At 38.1% G+C, this 27,624-nt stretch overlaps 1 long non-coding RNA gene across 3 annotated transcripts in view; it reads right to left on the reverse strand.

The window, feature by feature from the left end:
- LOC123591199 overlaps nt 1–27,624 on the reverse strand; it is a 50,081-nt gene that overhangs the window by 16,050 nt on the left and 6,407 nt on the right. Inside the window, exons 2-6 of one of the 3 annotated variants that reach the window (XR_006709163.1) lie at nt 25,681–25,792; nt 22,001–22,122; nt 21,586–21,692; nt 17,863–17,966; nt 1,235–1,275 (exon numbers count right to left, since the gene is read on the reverse strand). This is a non-coding gene — a long non-coding RNA (uncharacterized LOC123591199). Of the gene's footprint in view, nt 1–1,234; nt 1,276–15,030; nt 15,316–17,862; nt 17,967–21,585; nt 21,693–22,000; nt 22,123–25,680; nt 25,793–27,624 lie in introns of those variants that run through there. The other 2 variants (XR_006709162.1, XR_006709164.1) reach the window with 2 other exon arrangements.

A 27,624-nucleotide genomic window follows, 5' to 3' on the forward strand; every position in this document is an offset into this window, starting at 1 on the left:
GACATGTCAAGCTGGCGATGTTTACTAGGCATCCAGATGGAGTTGTTAAGTAAACAGTTGGTATAGGAGCTTGAGGGTCAAGAGAGACAAGGAAGCTGGAGAAATAAACTTGAGAGCCATTAGCATATAGGTGGTATTGAAAGGTTAAAGACAGGATGAGATCATCAGGAAAGTAAGAGAAGCTAGAAGGGGCGCCTGGGTGGCTCAGTTGGTTAAGTGTCCGACTCTTGATTTTGGCTCAGGTCAGGATTTCACGGTTTGTGATAAGGTAATGCAGTGTTTAGAAGTCAGGAAGGAAGAGGGAGATCTAGCCAAGGGAGCTCTCAGCCAACAAGGTAGGAGACATCCATGGAAAAGCTAATGCCTTGGAAGCTAGGTTAAGGAAGTATTTAAAAGAGGAAAAGCATGACTAACCAGCATTAAATTATGCTTGGGGCCCACATAAGATGATGACAATAACAGAGCTTTGTATGAAACAAAGTAAGGGTTGTGGGAGACCTTGGCAAGGCCAGTTGTGGAGGATTGGTGGGGGCTGAAACCCTTCTTGCAGAGGGCTCAGGAGAGTGGAGAGAAATGAATAAACAGGAAAGCCAACTCTTTCAAGGCTCTTTTTCTGCTTTATCTGACTTTTAAACAAAAAGAGAAGCCGTGCATTCCTAATTAAACTGACACAAATGCATACTGGAATCCAGTAATCTAAACATATATCTTATCTTGAAAGAATAGAGCACAAAGCTGCTAGAAAATTCCACTCATGTATGAGAATTTGCTTCATTTTCTACAAACAGAAAGAACTACCAGGAGAAACTGAACTAGGGATTCTGGTAAGGGAGGGACTATCCTAAATGAAGTGGTCACCTTCCTCTAATTTTGTTATGTGAAGCCAAATTAGTCCCCCTTAATTATCAATAAGTCAAATTTCCCCCAATGTATATTAGTGGTTGGCAACTATTAGTTCAACTTTAAAAGCCTTTTATCTCATGAGAACTTTAACCTCAAAGACCAATTCACCTGTCTGATTCACCCAGGATCAGCTCAGGGGATTCTCAGATAAGGCCAGCCTACTGTTCAAGAATCACGGAGGCACCTCATAGATTTTGTTAATGAACAAGATGTGTCAGGACGATAGGCCTGTGATCCCTAGACCTGCTCTGCTCTCATCTCTACCCAGAAAACTATGCCGAAGGGAACAATACATAAAAGACTGGCTTTAGCATATCATTAGTAAACTTACACTTTTAGATGACCTTCAATCCACTGCCATCAGATCAGGTGCTAAAGAGAAAAGAAATAATTAAGACAATTTCCTTCTTAAAATATAAGGGTTTGATAAATTATAATATAACCCCAGTGTGGTCCATTATAACAAAGGTATAGGGTGCTATTTATTAGCTTTTCAGAAAATCCAGGTGAAAACAATATCCAGAATTCATAAGTAGTAATCAGTAAATGGAGGAATAATTTGACAATCAAAAATTTCTATGGAATAGAGTGAAGTTATTATTACAACTGAGAAAGCTGAAAGAGATAAGAAGGCAAATAATTTTAATCACATGTATTGAATCAAATATTATTTATTTAGCATATTCTTCTAATTTATATATCCAGTTTTTAGAATTAACAATAATAATAGCTAATAGAAACCTTAAAATTGCAGAAAATCAATTTTTGGTTGTGTTTTTTTTGTTGGGGACATCTTTCCCTTGCTCCTCAAACCGAAATGTAATCAGAAATTTTTTTCCTTTCTTTTTTTTTAAATACATATTTTTTAAAGTTTATTTTTGACAGAGAGAGAGAGACAGAGCATGAGTCGGGGAGGGGCAGAGAGAGGGAGACACAGAATCTGAAGCAGGGTTCAGGCTCTGAGCTGTCAGCACGGAGCCTGATGCAGGGCTCGAACTCACAGACCACGAGATCATGACCTGAGTCGAAGTCAGACGCTCAACCAAATGAGCCACCCAGGCACCCCTTTTTTTTCCTTTCTTAAAACAGAATTGTTGGGGCGCCTGGGTGGTGCAGTCGGTTAAGCGTCCGACTTCAGCCAGGTCACGATCTCGCGGTCCGTGAGTTCGAGCCCCGCGTCAGGCTCTGGGCTGATGGCTCAGAGCCTGGAGCCTGTTTCCAATTCTGTGTCTCCCTCTGTCTCTGCCCCTCCCCCGTTCATGCTCTGTCTCTCTCTGTCCCAAAAATAAATAAACGTTGGAAAAAAAAAAATTAAAAAAAAAAAAAACAGAACTGTTGAACTTGAGCTATAAAGTAGAAAAAGGAACTAACTTTTCTTCCTCTCTATTCATAAATCCATCTAGTGGATTTATTATTTAAACAAAAATAGGAATGAGAAAAGAGTTATATGATCTAATAAATTATAGACACTGCATAAAAATAATGCCATATAAAAACATGGCAAGGAGAGTATTATAAGAAGACAATTAGGGTTTGGCATATAAGCATATCCTATCTGTACATTAAGTACATTTTTGAGTGTTATCTGGATCTCTAGCTTTTGACACAATTGTAAAAGTTAAAGAAGGAATCAAGAAACAATGCTGTGGGAAATAATCAAAAAGTTAAATTACTCTGAAGAAAACAGTTAACTAAACTTTCATTTTTAACATAAAGTTCTTTTATCCAAGTATGCATTATTTAGATGTATTTCACATTATATAAAGAGTGCACCAGCATTCAATGTTTATGTGCATTTCACTTTATACAATATACTCATAGCATCCTAATAAATAGTAGGGCCCTAGAAATCAACTAGTCTAGTGTTCTGACTTTACAGATGAGAGGATTCAAGCCCAGAGAAGTTAAGTGATTTGCTGAACGCCACAGTTATAGAGTGGTAAGATCAAAACTCAGATCTCTTGAATCTCAACAAAATGTTTTCTTTGATTGACCCCCATCTGATAAAATTAAAAAGTGGTACACAGAGCAGACACTAACTGAAATCCACACAGATAAGTATGTGATTTCATCCTTCTATGAGAGAGACTAGTAAAGGAACCTAATATAGATTGGAGCATTTTTCTCTGTGGGTCACTGACGAAAAAAGGGAAATGGGCATTTCAGGCAGCAGTGAGATATAAACAAAGGTGCATATGCTGTCTTATTCCTGAGTTAAAAAAGGACATGACATGACATGCTAGAGCAACTGAAAGCAAGGCTGGAGTGTGGGGAGCAAGGAAAGAAGTCCCCAGAGGCTCTCTGGGGAGACAGACAGGAGCTGGCCCCCACAGAGACATATGATCCTGGACTGGGTTTTATCCTAAATGGAAAGGAATTCGCAGCAAGACGCTAAGCAGGGGGGCCATATGCCCATATTTTGACTCATTAAAGATAACTGTGTAAAAGAAATGTTTTTCCCTCTTGAATGTGTAAACTATATATATTATCAAGTTCAGTAAAAGGGTAAGCAATTGAAAATCATCTCTTTCTCACTCCTGTCCTACAACCACCTAGTTCTCAGTTTGGTCCCAGTTCCCAGTTTGTCTGAGACCAAACACAATTACCTATTGTCCCCCCTCACCCCCCAAATTATTTTTTTAACAAAAATAGTTATATACACATTCTTCTGCATTTTGCTTTATTTCCTTAACCACCTTGGAGCACTTATCACATCATCTCATTTAGAGCTAACCAAAAGCTATGTATGTGTATCCTATTGTATGGACCTACAATTCCTTATTTTATATCAGCTCTCCATTGATGGACATTTAGGCTACACACACACATACACACACACATATATGTACGTCACAATGAATATGCACAGGCATATATCATTTTGCCCTTCTGTAAGACACCTGAAGGATAAATTCCCAGAAGTAAACAGGCAGGTCATAAAGGTTCTATAAGATACTAATTTTGATAGGTATTGCCAAATTGCGGCCCGAAGTGAGTGAATTAATTTATACTCAGACTTTTAACCAACTGAGCCACCCAGGTGCCCCAATAGTTTTTGAAATCACTGGTTGAAGCTGAGGGAAAATATCTGCTCAACAATAGCTTGTTTTTCCTTAAAAGAATAGCAGGTCTTACACAGGTCATCAGTATATTTGCTCTTTAATCACTTTCACTGAGTACTTACTCCAACCTTGAACTTCGCATTTTGTGAAGAAGAGTAACACTAATGTACCAAAAAGCATTTGCTATTCGCCTCAAATCAGTTTATGGGCAATGAAGCCCTATTAATCTAAGTTAACTTTTACTCTCTTATCAGTACCACCTCGTCGTAATTTCTCTCTGTCCCAGAATAAATCAGCCTGTCCTCAATATCTCAATCTAATTAGGACAACTTTATTTCCTGATTTTTCCAGCCCCATTCTAATATCTTTCAGTGGAAATATAGAAAAGAGATGACTTCATATGTATGAGGCAGTGACTGAAGCACTGTTTGTGGGACCAAAGGACTGGAAACAGACGTCCATCATAGGAGACTGTCACATCCATAGGACAGAATATAATGTGGCTGTTAAAAGGAACTGAGGAAATTAGGAGGAATTAGGTTAAAAAAGCAAGGTTTAGAATAATTTGACTTGTGTGGAAAATGGAGGTGCTGTAAGTAATACTATTGTTGGCATTTTTTAAAAAAGGAATTATATATATATATATATATATATATATATATATATATATATATATATATATATAAATGCTTGTCTGTGCATAGAGCATGGAAGAATTTACAAGAAAGTGTTGACCTTCTGGCGGGGACCTGGGGTTTGGGAATTGAGGTAGGAAGCTGACTTCATTCTCAATCAATTCTCTGTTGCATTGTTTGAATTCTGTACCATGTGCATGTACTATCTTTTTAAAGTTTATGTATTTTTGAGAAAGAGAGAGAGAGAGAGAGAGAGCACGGGTGGGGCAGAGAGAGAGGGAGGCACAGAATCCCAAGCAGGCTCCAGGCTCTAAGCGGTCAGCACAGAGCCTGACACAGGGCTTGAACCAACGAAACCTGAGATCATGACCTGAGCTGAAGTCAGCCGCTTAACTAAGCCACCCAGACGCCCCTTAAAAATTAAAAAGTAAACACGGAAATGAAATTATTCACCTCAACCTATGGCAACCATGCCTTCTGCCTCTTCTTTCCCTCACCCACCTGCTGGAGATCTGCATAGACACTTCTCTGTGCTTCGAACTTGCACCCCCACCCTGATTCCATGGCTCTGGTCAGCCTCCACTGTCCTGAATTAATTTTTCACTAATTGATGCTAATGCCTTTCAGAAATGTTACAAACCTCATGGGAAAGCTTCTGCTTGAACTCTGCACTACTGATAATCTTAATCTATTCTGTCCACTAACAAACTATATCATTCTGACTTTTGTTTATCACTCTTGCTTCCTATTCTTTCCCGTCATCCCAAATGTTTCTTGCCCACGGAAAACTGCACAGAATCCAAGTCGCTATAAGGTTTAGAATAAACAGTAGCTTGCTCAAGATTTTTAAAAATAAAGTTGAGACAATTTTAAGCAGTTGCCAGTAGATGTGCCTTTTGGAATGCCGTGAGACCTGTGAGCAGGAATGGTCTGTCCATGACATCTTTTCATCCCTGCGAGTTCTCCTTGTCCTAACATGTTCTATCGTAGAAGAGGAAGTGACAGAAATAAATCTTAGTGATGAATTTTCCACATATTACTGCTGTCGGCATCTCATCACAGAAAGTTAATCTGGAGGAGTATCTGTCCTATTACCAAACTACAGGAATATGAATCCTAGGTTTGTGTACAAACTAGTAACTTACATTCAAAGTATTAATCTCCAGCCTTGGTTCTGTTGAGTTCAACTACGCGTTTTTAATTATTCTATTTCTTTAAATCTAGAAGTTCATAAAACTTTCTTTGGTGGGTTGTGTGTGTGTGATATTTCCCTCTGACCAACGGAGGAGACTGTAGCAAACTGTTAAGCCAAGGACCTTTCTTAAAGTGTTTTCCAACACACTTATGAGATCAGTCATAATATTTATATATACTCAAGCACTTTGAAATCTCAAGCTGTTTTAACCAGCTGTCATTTTGGTGTCAAACTCCGGTCATTTTAATGTGAAACAAAGGTCAACAGAGGGTTTGTCTTATTCTTTTCCTATTAGTGAAATACTTTATTGTTATCAAACTCTGCTAAAGCCCCCAACAGCAAGTCCTTATTGCATATTCCCGTTATCTGAGTCACATGGGATTTTATGATTGTTCACAAAATATATAGAAATGAAGAAATGTGAAAGTGTCACATTGATATTTAAAGTAGTATCAACAACCAAAAATATAGGCAATCAGTATGGGCTATACAAGTTTGGCATTATTAAGAAACACTTATCTCTAAGACTGATATCTAGTACGTACATAATACAAATTCAATTCTTGCACCTAAAATAAGATGGCAAAGTTTGATTCTTTCATTGCTCATTCCAGAAACTAGACTGTAAAGTTCATTCCAAATTTTGCTAAATTGTTGGCCTTTAAAAAATAGATCATTTATTTCTAAAGCTTATTCTCTCAGTTTATTGTTTAACCCAAAAATTATATATATATATATATATATGTGTGTGTGTGTGTGTGTGTGTGTGTGTATACACACACATATATATGTGTATGTATATATATGTGTATGTGTATATATATACACATACACATATATATACACATATGTATACATATATGTGTATATATATGTGTATGTGTGTGTATATATATATATATATATATATATACACACACACACACACATACACATATATATATGTATATATATTTGGCCATTATCTATTTTCGGGCTTTTTCCAGACTTTTTACTCTCACCTTATAAAATGTTTGCTAATGTGCATCAGGATAATGAATTGTATGGAACTATTTTATTACAAGAGTTAACCGACATATTGAAGAATAAGTGCTTAGAATTATACATTCAACTCATGACAAATGAGGAAAAGGATTTGAAGATATCCACTGGGTTCCCTGTAAGTGAAGTTTAGCCCTTTGGAGTGATACAGTCTTGTAATTTTTGTTTTTGCTGTCATTTTCACCTAATTCATTCATCCATGTATTGCACTTAAAGATACTGTGCCAGTTACATGAGCTAGGCTACGATTAGTGCCGGCAAGTTGGTCTGAATGGTAACAATAACCTGACCTCAGAGCTTAATTTTACAAGAGAGAGTCAGTACAGGCATGATAAATAAATAGTATAATTGCAGGTAGTGATAAGTTTGTTTGTTTTTTATTTTTTTTAATGTTTATTTATTTTTGAGAGACAGAGACAGAGCATGAGCAGGAGAGGGCAGAAAGAGAGGGAGACACAGAATCTGTAACAGGTTCCAGGCTCTGAGCTGTCAGAGAACCGTGAGATCATGACCTCAGCTGAAGTCAAACGCTTAACCAACTGACCCACCCAGGCACCCCACAGTGGTAAGTTTTAATGATACAAAGAAGTAGAGTAACAGACTGGAGAACAACTAGGGCAGGTGCTATTTCATTTGTGGTGATAAAGACAGGCCTCTCTGGGAAGGTCCCATCTGAGCTGATACCTAACTTATCAGAAGATGTCAGGATAGAGCTTTCCAGGAAAGACGTCAAGATAGAGCAGCATAAACGAGAGGTCTGGGCGTGTCAAGCTCAAGGAGCCAAAAAAAAAAGCCGTGAATGAGGGCTGAGAGGTAGAAGGTGAGGTCAGTGGGATGGACGGGTGCCACAGGTGAGGTTCTGTGGCCATGGAAGGAGCTTCTATTCTGGTCTAACGGCAGTGGGAAACCGCCATGGGAAGATCACACTGGTTGCTACGTGGAGACAAGATGCAGAGCATTGCAAAGAACTGGTGACTCTGGGAAGTTAGAAGGCTTTTGCAATGATGTAAGGCAGAGAGGACAGTGATTTAGGTTGGAGTTTAGCACCGGACATGGTAAACTATGGTCAGACCTGGAAGTAGCACTGATAGGGCTCTTTCGGAGGCTTAAAGAGGATGAATACTTCCTACATGCACTTTCATTAAGAAGGAAACTAGTAGTAGCAAACAAAAAGCACCACTTACTTTCTCCTAAATGTGAATAATCTGATTTCTCTAAAAGCACTTTACTCATTGGCACGATTTAATCGCAGAATATTAGAATTGTTAAAGATCACAGAGTAACATAATCTAATTATCTCTTTTTTGCTCTGGCTTGAATAGGCTACAATCGGGGAAAGCACAGAATGTTGGGAATATCAACAGTGGCCATTAATGCTTCCTGCTGTATTTTCAATCAAAATACTAATATACCAAAATGACAAATCATTTTTTAGGTTCACACACAAAAAAAATTCATAATGGACAGGATTCCATTATAAAACATCGTCAGCGATGCCTTTCCTTCAATTTTGAATTGAATGTGGAGTCCGTGAAATTGTCTCTAGATCAGATGTGGCTTATGAGAGAGAGGAGTCAGGGCTGACTCTAAGGGTTTTGGCCTTAGCAACTAGAAAAACAGATTTGCCCAACTGAGGGGAGGAGACTATTAGGAGGCACAGGTTTGGGGAGTGTGTGAGATTCAGGAACCTGGTTTTTAACAAGGCAGGTCTAAGGTACTAATGGGGCATCCAAGAGGAAATGTTGAGTAGGCAGGTGAACACAGGAATTTACTAGCTGAAAAAGGAGTTGTGGCTGGAAATATAAATATAACTTTCAATAGTACTTAAAACTGAGATTAAAGATCATTTTGAGTATGGGCTCCTTAATGTTTTTGTGCCCTAAGTCCCCTAAGTTGGCCTCTTTCAGATGGCAACAAAATTTCAACATTAAGCCTACTGCTAAAGGGCACTTCAAAATCTATTAAATTAATTAAAAATATATATATAGTTTTCAGGCTGGGTTGTAAGGCATTTTGGGGGACGAGTGGGAAATAAAAACATACTGAAGACTAGTTGATGATATTAACAATTCTCCAAGAGGCAAAAAATTATGCTGTTGTGGTTACGTAGGAGAATGTCCCAATTACCAGGAGATACATGCTGAAGTATTTAGAGCTGAAGTGTCTTATTGTCTACAACTCAAAGTTTCAAAGGGGCTCAGGGAAAAAAAGTGTGTGTGTTTGTGTAGAGAGAGAGAAAGAGACAAAGAGAAACAGAAAAAAAGAAAAAGACTGAAAACATGGGAAAATGTTAATTAGTGAGTGTCCGTGAATGGCATAAGGGTGTTCATTTTACAACTCTTTCAATTTTTCTATAGATTCAAAAATTTTCAAAATGAAAAGCTGTGGAAAAATATTCCACAGAAATATATGAGACATACCTAAAACATGTTAAGTGATGGCTTTTACAGAATGAATAAAGAATTTTCAAAAAGAAAACTACACGAATTTCATATAAACAACTCAGAGCACCTGGGTGTCTCAGTCGGTTAAGCGTCCGGCTTTAGCTCAGGTCACGATCTCATGGTTCATGAGTTCGAGCCCCACATCGGGCTCTGTGGTGACAGGGCAGAGCCTTCTTGGATTCTCTATCTCCCTCTCTCTTTGTCCCTCCCCACCGTCTCAAAAATAAACATTTGAAAAGCCCCTCAAAGTAAAAATGATTAAGCGGTACAATCATTTTATATGCATCAAAAGTGTACTAAACAGTGACACATAACATTTCCATTGTCCCATGGTCACACACTGAATAGTCCTTGAGCAACCACACCTTCCTCTAGTCTTGTGTCCCATGAATCCATGGTCTCTAATCTGAACCGAATCTCAGCGTTGCTCTGAAATCAATCACTGACTTTCATCAGTCCCCAGTTCCTCCACTTGTCCAAAGGGGCATTTCCGATTTTCACCACCTTCACCTGTTCTAGTACTCTCCTAGCAGATGGATTTATTTCCAACTTCAAAGAAAACAGAAATTCAGATAGGAAGCCCTTCACCTGCATGCTACCCAACAACAAAATCTGCACTTGCTCTGTGGTAGACACTGCCACTTGGCTGGTCCAACTGCCACTCCCAAGTCCTGCGTCCCTTGACTTCTCCAACCAGGAGGATAAGAAAATTTTCTCAGCCTCCCCCACAGTGCTGGCCAATCAGACATAAGCAGAAGTCTCCCAGAAACTTCTGGCAACACTTCCTGACTAAAGGACCAGGTGCAGCCAACATCGCCTCTGCCCACTCTTGTCTGGCCTTGATCACAGCCCTAGAGGAAAAGGCCAAGATGACTAGGGTGATGTCAAGCCCTTAGTGCTGACACCGTTGACACAGAAGCCATGCCCGTGTTGTGCACCTCAAACCGATTCTCACGTGACAAAACATAAACCTCTGCTGGAGTGAGGCACTATTAGCAGCTGAGGTTCTGTTGCCTGCATGGAAAGCATTCCTGACAATGAGCCCACCTCTTTTTTTTTTTTTTTTTTTTAAATTTTTTTTTCAACATTTATTTATTTTTGGGACAGAGAGAGACAGAGCATGAACAGGGGAGGGGCAGAGAGAGAGGGAGACACAGAATCGGAAACAGGCTCCAGGCTCTGAGTCATCAGCCCAGAGCCCGACGCGGGGCTCGAACTCACGGATCGCGAGATCGTGACCTGGCTGAAGTCGGACGCTCAACCGACTGCGCCACCCAGGCGCCCCAGCCCACCTCTTTTAAAAAGAGACCCCTTATCCAGTACTGTGCATCCCACCTTCTTCTTCCACCTTCCCAGAGACCTCTCTCTATTGATTGCACCCCCCCTTCAGTACCTTCAACGTTTCTCTCTCCACTAATTGTTCTACATCGTCAGTGTCTAACATGCTCAAGTCTCTCCATATTAAATGAAAAATTGAAGTGTCCCCCAGCCTCCCATCTTCCTCTAGTGACTGCCTTATCTTTACCCTCCCTTTCACTAACATTCTTCTTAAAAGAGCTGTCTACACTCACTATCTCCCATTTCCTTCTTTCCTATTCATTCCTCAACTTGGGGCATCTGGCTTCGTCCCTGGCTTGACTGTGTTTGTGCCAAGGTCACCAACAGCACCCTCATTGCAAAATCCAATGGGAATTTTTTAGTTTTTATCTTACTTGACCTCCGTATAGCATTTGACACCATGACCATTCAATCCTTTTGGAAATACTTTCTTTCCCTGAATTTTTCAAAGCATTCTGTCCTAGTTTTTATTGCCTCTTCTGGGAGATCTCTGTAAGCTTATCTTAAAGGATAGTCATTTGCAAATCCCCTGCACATTGATATGAAATACACACACACACACACACACACACACACACACACTGATGCCTCCTTGGTATCTCCTTGGCAGTCTAGATGTCTTGAAAAGTCCCACAGACTCCCCCAAACCTGCTTCTTGCCCCAGGGTCCTCCTCTGTGAGTGGCACCACCATTCACCCGGGGTCCAACCCAGAATGATCTTTCACATCCTTCTCTCCCTTGTTTCTCAAATCAGGTTAAACAGTAAGTCCTGGGAATTCAGCCTCACAGAGGTCTGTGATCCGCCCATTCTGCTTAGTCTTGCTAATCTTATCCCACATTAGGCCTCTCCTGGCATCGGTTTCCTAACCCCTCTTCCCCGAGCTGACCTCATGTCTGTGCTGCAGCTGAAGAGAACTTTAGTTTTTCCAGAACCGCCAACCCCTCTTTCACCTCTGGACTTTCACGTGTGCTGTTTCCTCTGACTAGAATTTTTTTCACAAGGCTAAGTATCACTCCTAGGAATCTTTTGATTCTCAGTTTAAGTTGCCACTGCTCTCATATGCTTAGACTGGGTTGGGTGCTCCTGCCGTATTTTTCCACAACATCCTATACCCCTCACTATCATTGTTTTTGTTCTTTCTTAAGCTTATTTATTTATTTTGAGAAAGAGAGCTCGAGAGAGCTCGAGAGAGAGAGCTCACATGAGCAGGGGAGGGGCAAAGAGGGAGGGAGGGAGAGAATCCCAAGCAGACTCTACTGTCAGCATGGAGTCCAATTCAGGGCTCGAACTCATGAACCCTGAGATCATGACCTGAGCTGAAGCCAAGAGTGAGATGCTTGACTGAATGAGCCACCCAGGCGCCCCAACTCCTCACTGCCATTGTTTTTGTTTTCTTTTGCTCCATGAGGGCACATTTGATCTCTAATAACCTGTCTCTCCAGATTTCTCAATTAGATTGTAATGCCAGGATTCTGATTTTTATTTACACCAAGACAGCAATTCTTTTTAGAGCACTGGTGTTCATCAAAAATTGTGGGTTAAATCCCTGGAATGTTAAAGACTCCCATTTAGTTTTAAGGACCATTTACCCTACAATGAAAAAGGGACATAAATGCTGGAGTAAACAGTCATTAAAATGATTTTGGTAATCGCTAAAAATATTATTGGGATGGATATATCCACTCTAAAAGCAAGGAGGGATCCTCGGTCATCACTAAAGTATACAAATTAGTTATTGCCTATTACAATACAAATTCCAAGAAAGAAATAAACAGAGTATATATAAACCACTACCTAAATCTATATAGATTGCCCATAGTGAAAAGGGTGCAAAATGCATTCAAAAAAGTTTGACATGCATCGAAGTATACAATCTAATTAAATGAAATCTAATCAATGCAATTAATGATTGGAGAAGCAGGGGCCAACCAAACTAAAAATGTAAAAGTAAGACCCTTATGCAACAGTGTTACAAGTAAACTCAGAATTAACAATGTGACATTATTGAAACATCCGGATTATTGCCAGGATTTACTGCAATTAATTTTATCTACTTAATATGCATGTGCTTCAGATTATAAAACCAAGAAGTTCATTTGTATGATGAACCAAAACACAGACTGACTGCAACTTTTCACACTTTTCCAACAATCTAATTGTCAACATAATACAATTTAATATGCACAATTCAGTCCAGATAAATTTTAGAGAGAGCTACCTATTCCTTGAGTCTAGGGACAAAATAGGTGCTTTTTTTTTTTTTTCTTTTATACAAGCTATGTTCAGAAAACACAAGACCAAAGAACCATACTATCACATTTATTGCTAAAGGCAAAATATATTTCGGTACAATTCTGTGACTTTCCAAAAGAAAAGAAAAGGCTGTCTATATACCAACATAGACAACATCCAAGAAAAAAAGATAAAGGCCAAATGTTCAAGAAAAAAATATACATTTCTTTTTCACCTATGAAGTTTTGATCATAAGATCGGTTGATCTTCAAATACAAATACCAATTGTATTTGGCTTGGGAATATGATTTGGGTCAAAATGGCTGGCAAAACTATTGTCCATATGACCTTCAAGTTCCATATTCATCTGCTTTAGGATTCAGATCTTTCCCTAAAGCCATTATATTGTTTGTTTACCGTCAGGACTTCATGTGCCTCTATTTGTTTTGATCTCTACCATTAAATTTTAAGTTCCCTGAATGCAGATTCTGAATCATATGTGGTGTTCATATCTCTTATCAAGCCCCACACAACATGGAGATTCACAAAAATAATTGAATTTTATTTCATTTGGAGTATCTGAAATGAAAACAAACGAATAAATCCCACATCACATATTGTGGCACACTAGCTCTTAGACTCTGCCCTGGTCACACTGGGTGCCTGACTGCCTCAGAACAAATTATCTGATGGCCATACCTGTGTGAGGTGTCTTCTCTGGTTAAAGACTCCACTCCTCTGGCCACAGGAGTCGGCATACAAACCAAGCGTGGCTAATTAAAAAGGCCTTCGGAACTTTAGAAACTGATTCTGGGATTGAATTCTTTTCCTTTATGATTTCAGGATAGTTTGGATACAAGCCTTGGCTGCTTCTCCAGCTTCCCAAAGAAACTGGTCTTCATAGAATAACATACAGACACAGAAAGGGGAGCAAGTGAGAGGCCAGACGAGCTGGACACTCCTAAAGCTAACTGCACCCTTACTCTTCCCACATCTAGGTTATAAGAGTCAACAAATATCATGCACCGACCTTCACTAGTTCATGTAAGGTTCTATCACCAGAAGCCAGAGTTCTAACTAGTTCAGGGACAGATTTGTATTACTGTAAGGATTCTTGGAATTCATGGCGTCCAAAATCCTCACGTTAAGTATTAGGAAGATGGATTAGTAGAGAGGTTAAATACCTTGCCTGAATTCTCACAATGAATTTGTAAGGACGCAGGAAACTGTGGCAGATTCTGCAGGTTGGCTCGTTCTCTCTCATTTTGACACCAGCATTCCCCAGTCTTCTTGCAGTTGGGTGCAGGCAGGTGGCCTGAGTTCCTGGCAGGCAGAGGCATCTAGCCAGGACTTGGATGAGAAATGAGCAACGAGAGGTGGCCGCTGCATGCCAGGAGCTTGTCTCTTCTGGAGAGCACAGTGGTGTGGCCAAGCGGTTCCTCTGAGACAATGAAGTAGGCTCGCTGCCACTTAGTGTCCTACCTGCCTGGTGCCCTACAGGCTCCCTACAACCACTGTTTTTCCTTTTTCTTTTTAGTTGAAGTGTAGCTGACATATCGTATTAAATTAGTTTCAAGGGTACAGCAGTTATTCAACAATCAGATACATTATGAAATGCTCACCATAAGTGTATTACAACCTTCCCTATGCTGTACTTTTCATTCCTGTAACTTATTTCATAACTATATTTGTAACTCTTCATTGCCCTCGCCCGTTATCATCCCCCACCCCTTCCCCTTTGCCAACAACCACCAGTTTGTTCTCTGTATTTGTAAGTCTGTTTTTCTCTTTTGTTGTTGTTTGTTTCTTCATTTGTTTGGTTTTTAGATCCCACATATAAGTGAAATCCTATGGTATTTGTCTTTGTCTGGCTTATTTCACTTAGCATAATACCCTCACGGCCCACCCATGTTGTCATGTATGGCAAGATTTCATTCTTTTTTATGGCTATTATTCCATTATATATATATATATATATATATATATATATATATATACACACACATATATACATATATGTATAATTAATAATATATTAATTAATATAATATAATGTATTAATATATTAATTAATATAATGTATTGTATATTAATACATAATATATAAATAAATTAATATAATATATTAATATATAATAATATAGAACATATTAATAATAATATATATATCACATCTTTTTTGTCTATTCATGCATCGTTTGAAACCACTGTTTTTTGCCTGATTGTTTTGTTTTATTTGTTTTTGACTGAGTGAGACCCAAAACTGGGTTCTATGGCTCTCACAAGATTCTGGGAGCCACTAATATCCTTCAATAAGTCTCTTTCCACTTAAACTAGCTAGAATTCTGTTTGAGACTAAGAAGCTTCACCTAAATAGAATTTGGTACCTTGAAATGGCGTGCTGCAATCTCAGATGTGGAACTCGGTTGCTGAAGGTGGGCTTTGAGCAGTGAAGGCACAGATACTGAGAGCGGAAAGCTGGAAACTCTTAATAGGCATGACATAAAATTTTGTCGACCTGTCCCCATGTTGTGCCTCAGAAAAATAGACTATCGTGTGCCCTACTTTCCACTAGAAGAGAAAAAAAAAAAAAAAGGATGTAGAATGAGGACATTTAAGAGCAATCCCCAGAATTCCTAAACTCCTTCCCAAAGTTCATGCCACTTCGAAATGGTTTTTGGTTGCCTCCATTTCCATAACTTGTTTCTTGTTTTAATTTTTTCCAGCTTTATTGAAATGGAACTGACATACAACATTGTATAAATGTAAGGTGGATAATATGATGATTTATGTCTATATTGTGAAGCGTTTACCACAATAAGGTTAGTTAGTACATCTTTCATTTCACATAATTACCATTTTGTTGTTGTTACGGTGGCGAGAATTTTTTTTTTTAATTTTTTTTTAACGTTTATTTATTTTTGAGACAGAGAGAGACAGAGCATGAACGGGGAAGGGGCAGAGAGAGAGGGAGACACAGAATCGGAAGCAGGCTCCAGGCTCTGAGCCATCAGCCCAGAGCCCGACGCAGGACTCAAACTCACGGACTGCGAGATAGTGACCTGAGCTGAAGTCGGACGCTTAACCGACTGAGCCACCCAGGCGCCCCAACGGTGGCGAGAATATTAAGGTTCTACCCTCATAGCCATTTTGGAGTATACAATACAGTATTGTTAACTATAGTCACCATGTTGTATGTTAGATCCCTGGAAACTACTCGTACCATAACTGAAAGTTTGTGCCCTTTGGCCAACATCTCCCCATTTCCCTCACACCTCAGCCCCTGACAGTCTTCATTTTAGTCTCTGTTTCTAGAAGTTCAGTGTTTTTAGATTTCACATATAAATGAAACCATTTAGTATTTGTCTGTCTCAATCTGAATTATTTCACTAATAATGCCCTCAAGGTCCATTCACGATGTTGCAAATGACAGGATTTCCTTCTTTTTTATGGCCGAATGATACTCCATTCTGTATATATACCAACCACATTTTCTTTATCTATTCATCTGTTGATGGACACTTAGATGGTTTCCATGCCATGGCTATTGTAAATAATGCTGCAATGAGCATGGGAGGGTGCATATATCTCTTTGAGATAGGGATTTCATTTTGGAATATATAGCTAGAAGTGGCATTGCTGGATCATATGGTAGTTCTGGTTTTAATTTGTTGAAGAACCTCCGTACTGTTTTCTAGAGTGGCTGCAACAATATACATTCCCACCAACAGTGCACAAGGATTCCCTTTTTTTCTGTATCATTTGTTATCTCCTGTCTTTTTGATAGTACATTCTAACAGGTGTGGGATAATACCTCATTGTGGTTTTGATTTGTATTTCTCTCATGTTAGTGATATTGAGCCCCTTTTCATGTATTTATTGGCCATTTATATGTCATCTTTGGAAAATGTCTATTCAAGTCCTCTGCCCATTTTTTAATTGCACCGTTTTTTTTTATTGAGTTGTACAAGTTCCTTATATATTTTGAATATTACCCCCTTATCAGAAATATGACTGGCAAATAACTTCCCCCATTCCATAGATTGCCTTCTCATTTTGTTGATCATTTCCTTTCCTGTGCAGAAGCTTTTTAGCTTAATGTAGTCCCACTTACTGATTTTTGCTTTGTTTTAATTTTAAAATGTAAGTCTTGCCTAGTCAAAATTCATTTCCCCCTCCATTTTTAAACATTGGTAGAGAATGAGGAAAGAAGTGGAAATAGAACAGAACTTTTCCCCATGACACTAACATTTCTAGAAAATTTTACTTCTCTTCTTGGAAGCCAAAGGAAGGTTCTTAATTTCTCTCATTTTACCCACTTCACCTCTCTGCACCTCAATTTCGCCATATGCAAAATGTAGGAATTCAAAGCCTTTCAAATGTAATGTGCCAATGAATGCATGAGCTCATTGCATTAGCAAAACTGAAGCCTTGAGGAGCCTGGTCCTGTGGTCACAGCAGGTCTATTTCACTTGTGAGAGGAGAGCAAGAGCAAGGGAGGAAAGAAATCCTGTATGCTTGGAGGTAGCATGGCACAGGTCGCCCTGAGACCTGTTCAGAGGGTACTAAGAAAGAAGAGATCGTTTTCTGGGGAAATGGGATCCTGATGTGGGGGAAATGGGACACAGGATGGGTGTGCTGCTTCGGCAGAGCAAACCCAAAATAAACTTTACCGGGTTGCTTTGTTTGGGACTATAACCTAAATCCATCATTTGGCACACACGTAATGGGCAAATATATATGCCCATACTTAACGTCAAGATGTTTTAAAATTTTTGATAAACTTTAAGTAAGTATTATGAGAAAGGGCATATATGCAACAAATGTTTAAAGGTATTCAAAGGCAAAAGGGCTATGAATATGGCTTGGCCATTGGCATACACTGCCAAGTTCAGAAGGGTCTAATAATGAATATTATAATTGATGTCAGTGATAAGAAAGTAAGAGGTTCTTACAGCTATACCTGTAAAATATATGTACATATTTTAACTGTAAAAATATGCATATTTACCCATTCCAGGCAGGCCCTGCTTGTGCAATTTCTCTTGAAAAAATTTCTAATGCCTTCTTCTGTTTATGATGTCCTGAAAGTCAAAGGACTACTTCTCCAGGACCCTATTAACAAAGAGTAGAAATTAACAGATGTCTACTGCAAAATATGAAAAAAGCCTATATTTGCATACCATGAAAGAAGATATATTTCTGGACCATATAATTATCTCTGATTTGCATGATCACTATAAAGAGTTTATTATTATAGGTTTTCCCAATTATGCCATGCTTGTCCACAAAAATAAACACCTAATTAAACGATAACACTCTTGGTCCTCCATAAATTATTAATAATAAATTTTATCTTAGGAATATAACTTGACACATGGGAATGATAGCTTGAAAAAATCGCTAAAATTCTATTTGAAAAACCCCTTTACTTTTTTCCACTTTCTATCTCTTTTATTTAATTGAGTCCTATTACTTTCTTCATATGACAGATGATTTTAAATGATATGTGTATCATTGCTATAGTTCAATTCCTCTTAAAGGACATCTACATCATACATGATCTATAGCCATTGGACAGTTTATTATAGAATGAGTCAGTTATCCTAGTTTGAAACAGAGTTATAATACATAAATATATAAATAAACAATGTCTCACTTGAGACTTTTTAAGGATTTAGTAATGATCTTCTCTGAAACGTGTGGTCATCTGAAAGGTCACTAGAAAGGAGTGGAAGTCTAAGGTCTAGTTCTGCCTGTTATTCTAAAGACCTGCTTGTCCTTCATTAAGTCAGTTCATTTCCCCACAACTTAATTTGCCTTTTTAGTCAAATGAAGATCATATCAGCTTCCTAACTACTTCACAGAGCTACTATGATGAAACAATATGGCATCAGATGTGAAACATTTCTTCAAGGACAAATACGAGACATAATTATTTTAATGACCAATAATTAAAGTAAACTTCTACTTTTCCCATTATGTTTACTATCAATTTCTCAGTCTAAAACCAACTTAATGAATCTGTTTGACAATTTAATTATGTGACTAAATTGAGCTTTATGGATACATCATGAAAAATAGACACATGTACTGTTTGCAAGCAGCCTTTAATACAAAGCACCTTCCAAACAACAGATTAAAAGTTGGCTTTCAGATAGCAGCTACGCTGTGGTAAGCATAGCATCATGTATAGAGAAGGTGAATCACCATTTGCACACCTGAAACTAACATAACATTGTGTGTGGCCCATGCTCAAAAAAAATTAATAAAAATGAATCAATTAATTAAAAGTTTTAAAGTTGGCTTTCACAATAACCTTTCATTTTAAGTTCTACATTCACTAATTCTAATTCAGTGAATTATATATGTCAGTTAAACCACCTAGCCACTCATAGAGCACATATTCCTAGGTAGAGGGAAATAGCTACACTCTGACACCTGCTTCCTGCTTCTGGGTTTTATCAGGCACCTAAAATTTCCCATATAATTCTCAATAGTCCCTAAGTTTAAATCCCGACCTTACCACATGCTAGTCTACAAAATAAAACACAGGAGTTCCTGGCATTTGGGGAGTGGAGTGGGGCTTCATAAAATGAAATGAATAACAGACTGCAAAAATTATGCAAATAAGAATTCTCTAAAAATTTTGTCAAAATAAAATACTTGGCCAACATCTTGTTGAGCTTTCTACTTTGTACAAAAGAGAAAATTCCTAAATAGAGAAGAGTGTCAATAAAGATTGTAACACAGACAACTGAACCATACTATTTTAACATATCTGGGATTATAAGGAACGATATTATTTTCCTTTTTTAAAATTTAACAAGTTATCTTTTTATGGCATTCAAGCCTTAATAATTCAGTTACAGAAGCTTTAGATCTTTTCCATTGATTCTACACTAAAATGAAACTCTTGCTCCTAGAGGTTAAAAGTGCAGAAGCTAGAACTGGACTGCAGGGAGTTCAAAATCTGGCCCTGCCCCTCATTAGCCGTTTGACCTGAGACAAATTATTCAACCTCTCTGCGTCTGTTTCCTCATTTATAAAATAGAAATACTAACAGATCTACCTAGAAGTGTTGTTGTGAGGGCTAAATGAAAATACAAGTAGGGGCGCCTGGGTGGCTCGACGGGTTAAGCATCGTACTCTTGATTTCGGGTCGGGTCCTGATTTCACGGTCATTAGATCGAGTTCCATGCTCCGTGTGGAGCCTGCTTGGGATTCTCTTTCCCTCTCTCTCTGCTGCTCCTTCACTCGTGCTTGCTCTCTCCCTCTCAGAATAAATAGATAAACTTTAAAAAAAGAAAAAATACAGGGAGAGCACTTGGAACAGTGCCTGCCACGCACTACCCTCTCAATTAGTGTTACTGTGACTCTGTAATTGATGTTTCCCATATACTTTCCCATCTTTGATTAATACTTCTTAAGTGACAGAAGTCACTACACACCAAGATATGTACAAATAATCCAGAATAATAATATGGTCAAACCTTTGTGAATAAGACTGTTAGAGTTAAAAAGTCCTAAAAAAATTATTCAAAAGGCTTAAACTTGTAATTAGAAAGTTTATATAAGACACACCTATAATAATGTTGCTTGGAATAAATATATGGAGAGGGAAAGAAAGTTCCTAGGCAAGGTCAAGTTAATTATCCATAATTTAATGAGACATTGACCATACTTCATTTTGTTTAATTTGGTCATTTACATTTTATTTTTTATTTTTTTTTTAAATTTTTTTTTCAACGTTTATTCATTTTTGGGACAGAGAGAGACAGAGCATGAACGGGGGAGGGGCAGAGAGAGAGGGAGACACAGAATCAGAAACAGGCTCCAGGCTCTGAGCCATCAGCCCAGAGCCTGACGCGGGGCTCGAACTCACGGACCGCGAGATCGTGACCTGGCTGAAGTCGGACGCTTAACCGACTGCGCCACCCAGGCGCCCCTGTCATTTACATTTTAAAAACTAATCTTGGATGGCTCAGTCAGTTAAGCCTCTGACTTTGGCTCAGGTCATGATCTCATAGTTCGTGGGTTCAAGTCCCGCATCTGGTGAGCTTGAGCCCTGCCTCTCTCTGTCTGTCTCTCTCTCTGTCTCTCTCTTTCTCCCTTCCTCTCTTTTCCTGCCACTCCTTCACAACCTCTCTCTCTCAAAAAAAAAATCTCAAAATGCCTTGTATTAGATTAATGCAATTGATTTTTAATGGGTGCTCACAATAGATTTTGACATACTTTATGTGTTGAATGCTTTCAGTGTAAGCAAAAAACAATTCTGAATCTCTGATTCCTTTTCCAGGGAATAGCTAGAAATTTTCCAGCAAGAATGGAAGGAACATTATTTGTTTTTACTGCTAAGGAACAACATGTACTAACTAGCTAGAAGTTAAAAATTTAAATATTCATAGCTTTCTAAAAACTTTTGAAGAAAACCATATATGTGGCACCCAGAGAGCCTAACCATAACAGCTACACCATTAACGGTATAATGAGAAAGGAAATGAATAAAGTTTTGCCATAGGCATACAGAAATTTCAAATTGAATTAACGAGCTTGTTATAGAACAATCGATTAAAAACAATACACACTATAAAACAGAAGTAACCCAAAATTCATAGCCCATTAAAACTTAGCTAGGTTGGTCTTTATAATAAATGCTTTCATACATAAGTGATTAAGAATATGCAAAACCAATTCTTTTACACTGGAATAAGAAATCTTGTATTTTACTTACTCCATTTAAATTTGTTTCAGTTTATGTTCCATATGTTTCTTCATATCCTAAAATTTGAAGACGAACCTCACTCTAATTTTCCACACCAGCGTCTTCAAACATGAGTTCTGCAGCAAAGGATATGATAAAAATAAGCACGCGAGATTAAGAGGTGCAAAGGTCCAGGTATAAACTAAATAAGTCATGGAGATGAAAAGTACAGCATGGGGAACAGAGGCAAAAATACCGTAATAATGCTGGACCATGACTACACTGAGGGTGGCGAACACTGCATAACGTGCAGAATTGTTGCATCACTACGATGCACACCTGCAACTAATGTAACATTGTCAACTATACTTCAGTAATTATAAATAAATAAATAAATAAATAAATAAATAAATAAATAAATAAATAAAGTGAAAACAAGCATTACCAGATTCCAGCCAAATACTGTTTCTGGTGGAACCGTCTGAGCCTGCCGATAGCGAGCTGGCTCCACGATAAAAAAGGGAGGTTGGCACGTGCTCAAGGACCAAATGAGATTTTTTTTTTTCTCTTAAAATCAGAATCATTAAAAGAGAAGGAAAAGAAAAACGTATTCATGAATTTACAGTGGATCCATTCCAACATTCCCTTAGTTTTCGTTTGTGATCAAGGTCACCCATTTTTGGATGTCAACAACAATTACAGCGAAAGCCCTAGGGCAATCTGGGGCCTTTAAGTCTATCAAGTCACTCTTGAATATAGTGTTAGCTTCAAACCACAACATTTGATATGTTAATAGCCTCAATGTCTTTTATTTTCTAAACAGTCTAATGTCGAAGATTTTCTCCTTGATACAATAATTACATGTGCAAATACTTTTTTTTTTTTTTTTTAAGTTTATGCATTTATTTTGAGAGACAGGGAGAGCACACGTGTGAGCACAAACGGGAGGGACAGAGAAGGACAGACAGAATCCCAAGCGCAGAGCCTGATGCCGGGCTCAAACTCACGAACCCGTGAGATCATGACCTGAGCCAAGATACTTAACCAGACTGCACCACTCTGGCACCACAGGGTACAAATACTTTTGACATTTCTTAGAGACTAGAGTTTTGGGGTTTGGTTGTTTTTGAAAGTTTTGTTATTAATTTGGTGTATTGAACATATGATTAAAGAATGTGGTCTATAAAATTGCTACTTTCTGAAACAGATTAAGGTAGCTTTGAGGATGCTTAAAAACAAGGTACATACTTGTCTTGTGTGGGGGAGAATGTTCTATCTGTAGCTTTTAATTCAACTTTTGTATTATCCCAATATTCTGTTTTCTTTTTAATCATTTATTTAATAATAAATAATAAATAAAAATAAATAATCATTATTATTTAACTCAATAAACATGAAGATCTGTTAAAATCTTCCACAGCAATTGTATTTCTCTTTCTATTTACGTATCTAAAGAGACGTAAATGTCTTAATGCTTTGTTATTTAGCACATGAAAGGGCATGACCACATTATCTTCACTGTGAATGATACATTTTATGCCATTTGAATCCTACCTTACTGTCAATATCATTTCCCTCTTATTTTTTCCCTTCTCATTCTCCCCTACCTTCTCCTTGTCCTTCTTTTTCTTATTCCTTGCTTACTGATTCTTCCAACTTTCTTGCATTGTTTGGTTTCACTGTGCATCATAACACTTAGTTGAACTTTGATTTTAATCTATTCTAAGAGACTTTATCTTTTAATTGAGCAGTCTACAGCATTTACATTTATTTGCACAACTGTGATTTTGACTTAACTTTTAAAATACTGTTTTACACTTCCCGTTTTAACGTTTGCTTTATTTTCTGATTTTTGGAATAGTCATTCATTCATTCAACAATATTTACTGAATAATATGTACTAGATATTGTGACATATAACTGTGTTTTCATGCCTTTTATCTTATGCAGGTGCCTAAGAAGGCACCCATCATTCAGGTTGCCTTGTTCAAACATCACTTAATAAAACCTTCCTTGGGGCACCTGAGTGGCTCAGTCGGTGAAGCATTCAGGTCTTGGCTCTTCACTTCAGCTCAGGTCATAACCTCACAGGTCGTGAGTTCAAGCCCTGCGTTGTGCTCTGCGCTTGCAGTGAGGAGCCTGCTTGGGATTCTCTCTCTCTGCCCTTCCCCGACTGGTGTGCTCTGTCTCTCTCTCTCTCAAAATAAATAAATAAACTTTAGGGGCACCTGGGTGGCTCAGTCGGTTAAGCGTCCGACTTCGGCTCAGGTCATGATATCGTGGTCCGTGAGTTCAAGCCCCGTGTCAGGCTCTGTGCTGACCGCTCAGAGCCTGGAGCCTGTTTCAGATTCTGTGTCTCCCTCTCTCTCTGACCCTCCCCCCGTTCATGCTCTGTCTCTCTCTGTCTCAAAAATAAACGTTAAAAAAAATTTAAATAAATAAATAAATAAATAAACTTAAAAAAAATAAAAAAATAAAATAAAACCTTCCTTAACTGCTAAATTGAAATTATGCTTCTTTGTTATTCTTTTTCATAATACCCTTTAATATTTCTTCAAAGTACTTTTCAATTCTTTATTTGTGGGTTATTAGTTTAATGTCTATCCATATTACTAAACACCATGAGGATAGCTACCTTGTCTGTCCTGCTCACAGCTATATACCCAGGGCCCAGAAGTCACTGCTATGGAGTAAGGGACTCAAATGTTGAAAGAGAGAACTAGTTAATTAATTAATTATATAGATAGCCTTAGAAATGCAGATTGTAATTATCTTAAATTTTAATTAAAAAACACTTTAATTCGAGAGAGAGTGTGAGTGGGGGAGAGGGGCAGGAGAAGAGAGAGAGAGAGAGAGAGAGAGAGAGAATCTCAAGCAGGCTCCATGCTCAGCACTGAGGCCAACATGGGGCTCAATCCCATGACCCTGGGATCAGGACCTGAGCTAAAATCAAGAGTCAGATGCTTAGCTGACTAAGCCACCCATGCACCCCAAATCTTTAATTTAAAAACACTCTAGGGGTGCCTGGGTGGCACAGTCAGTTAAGCATCCGACTTCAGCCAGGTCACGATCTCGCGGTCCATGAGTTCGAGCCCCGCGTCAGGCTCTGGGATGATGGCTCAGAGCCTGGAGCCTGTTTCCGATTCTGTGTCTCCCTCTCTCTCTGCCCCTCCCCCGTTCATGCTCTGTCTCTCTCTGTCCCAAAAATAAATAAACGTTGAAAAAAAAATTAAAAAAAAATAAAATAAAATAAAAATAAAAACACTCTAACTCTCTGCTAAGGGATCACAGGTTATTTTCACTCAGTTTCCTGTTGATGTTGTTTTTTACTTTTAAATGTTTTTGATCACCACTATTGACAAAAATGAAATAATGTGGGGGTACTTACATGGTAGGAAGCATCACTAGTGTAAATAATATGTAAATGATTTGGTTCTAGCATCAAAAATTTTATAAAAATTGTTAAATAATTAAGTTTGGCTACAAAATTATAATATTTCTTTATTTGGATATGTTTAAAGAGAAATTTCTAGGACGAATGAAGTTTCCTCCAGAGACAAAAACAGGCGGATGTACCATTTGACCTGTCAAAGGGTCTATTGCTTTGATTCTATCACCTGTTATCTTTCTAAACATCATCTCTAGGTTAAGAGAAAGAAGCTAATATCCATAAAACTTTACTAAAACTTGTTTATCTGAGCATACTAAACTACAAAACTGTTGGGGCAGGTCACTCTCCACTTAATACATAACGTGATGAGTGAATATGTAAGATACATTAGGGGAAAACGTTAAGTCATTATAATAACGATCCTTGTGAAATAATCTGATCGCTAATGTGCTTTAAAATAGACTGGAGGGGCGCCTGGGTGGCGCAGTCGGTTAAGCGTCCGACTTCAGCCAGGTCACGATCTCGCGGTCCGTGAGTTCGAGCCCCGCGTCAGGCTCTGGGCTGATGGCTCAGAGCCTGGAGCCTGTTTCCGATTCTGTGTCTCCCACTCTCTCTCTGTCCCTCCCCCGTTCATGCTCTGTCTCTCTCTGTCCCAAAAATAAATAAACGTTAAAAAAAAAAATTAAAAAAAAAAAATAGACTGGAAAACCCATCATTTTGTTTCATGTGCAAACCTTTTCAAAAAACTTTCAGCTGTTCTCCTTCCCTTTTTAGTTGCTTTTTGGACCCTCCACTGTGCAGACAGCAGTTGCTCTGAAATCATCACGGTAACAAGCACTTGCTTACCTGCTAAGACAAGGTTATAAATATAAACAATGATATTAATCTATGCCAACAATAATATGCCCTAGAATGGATCACATAACTATTATCGGAAACAAATGTATCTATTCTGAGTGCATACATAAATAAGGTTATCTTTTCTAATATGAAATAATGACCTTCATAGAAGTCAAGTGAAAGCTTTAATAAATTAGGGGGGGTATAAGATTACATTTCTGAATTTAGAGAAATATTTTGGGGGCTTTAAAGTTTATTTCTGTTAAGCTTCCAATCAAGCTTTTTCTTCTACATGGACAGAGACTTTGGAAATACTCTACTGGAAACAATCTAAATGTCAAACAAGAAAGGAATATTTAAATACACTACAATAGGGATGCCTGGGTGGCTCAGTCGGTTAAGCATCTGACTTCGGCCCAGGTCATGATCTCACAGCTCATGGGTTTGAGTCCTGTATTGGGCTCTCGGCCGACAGCCTGGAGCCTGGAGCCTGCTTTGGATTCTGTGTCTCCCTCTCTCTCTGCCCCTCCCTCCTCTCACTCTGTCTCTCAAAAATAAATAATAAATGTTAAAAAAAAGTAAAAATAAATATACAATATGATACACACAGATAATGGAATGCTATAGAGCACTTTTGAAATAATGTAAGAAAGTAAATTAAAAAAACGGTAAAAAGTAAAATTAATTATGATGAAATGCTCCTAATGTTATATTTAAAAAAGAGGCAAAAACAGTATACAATATAATCTGTGTTCAAGTTTGCATGTGACTGCCACTCCTTTTTACGTCAGTTTGAATTACATTTCTGTCACTTGCAATAAAAGAATCCTAAATAGTACACATGTAGATTATTAATTAAAAAATTAATGTAAAAACTATATTAAACAGTTTGTTTTTTTAAGCTGACACTTTGTATTTTTCTTTTTTTCTTTTTTTTTTAAGTAGGCCCAGCATGGAACCCAACGCGGGGCTTGAACTCACTACCCTGAGATCAAGACCTGAGCTGAGATCATGAGTCAGACACTTAACTGACTGGGCTATCCGGGTGCCCCCAAATTTGACACTTTTATTTTTAGAGGTTGCATCACTTTGTAGCTTTCAGGGTTTATTTTAAAGCAAGAAGATAAAAAAGCATGTATGCCTAAATTTTATGTTTTCTGTCATGGACATATCACAGTTTTGGACATACCCATATCAAAAAATGAAACACTATTTTTTTTTTTTTTTTTTTTAAATTTTTTTTTTTTCAACGTTTATTTATTTTTGGGACAGAGAGAGACAGAGCATGAATGGGGGAGGTGCAGAGAGAGAGGGAGACACAGAATCGGAAACAGGCTCCAGGCTCCGAGCCATCAGCCCAGAGCCCGACGCGGGGCTCGAACTCACGGACCGAGAGATCGTGACCTGGCTGAAGTCGGACGCTTAACCGACTGCGCCACCCAGGCGCCCCTGAAACACTATTTTTAATATACAGATATATATTCTCTATATTAATACTTCAATACCTACTCCACAGTCCTTCTCTATGATGTTTTATAATTGTGGTGCCACCATACACAACTAGCTTTGTACAGATAATGATTACCCTAAATCTAAGGAATTGCGATATTATAAATGTAAGTTTTAGAGTTTACATATACCAATTAGTCTTAACTAATATCAAGAAATCAAAGATAGTCGTGGGCTTATCTCTCTACGATGTTTTCTGCCTACTTTCTACAGGAAATCATAACTTTATCCCTAACTAAATCACCCTATCATACAGAGGGAAATTTATGTGCTTTCCACCTGACCTCTAAACAAATAACAAAATAACACAAGAGAAAAGAACTTATATA

Source organism: Leopardus geoffroyi, chromosome B1, assembly GCF_018350155.1.
Source record: "Leopardus geoffroyi isolate Oge1 chromosome B1, O.geoffroyi_Oge1_pat1.0, whole genome shotgun sequence".
In the NCBI taxonomy this organism is placed as follows: domain Eukaryota; kingdom Metazoa; phylum Chordata; class Mammalia; order Carnivora; family Felidae; genus Leopardus; species Leopardus geoffroyi.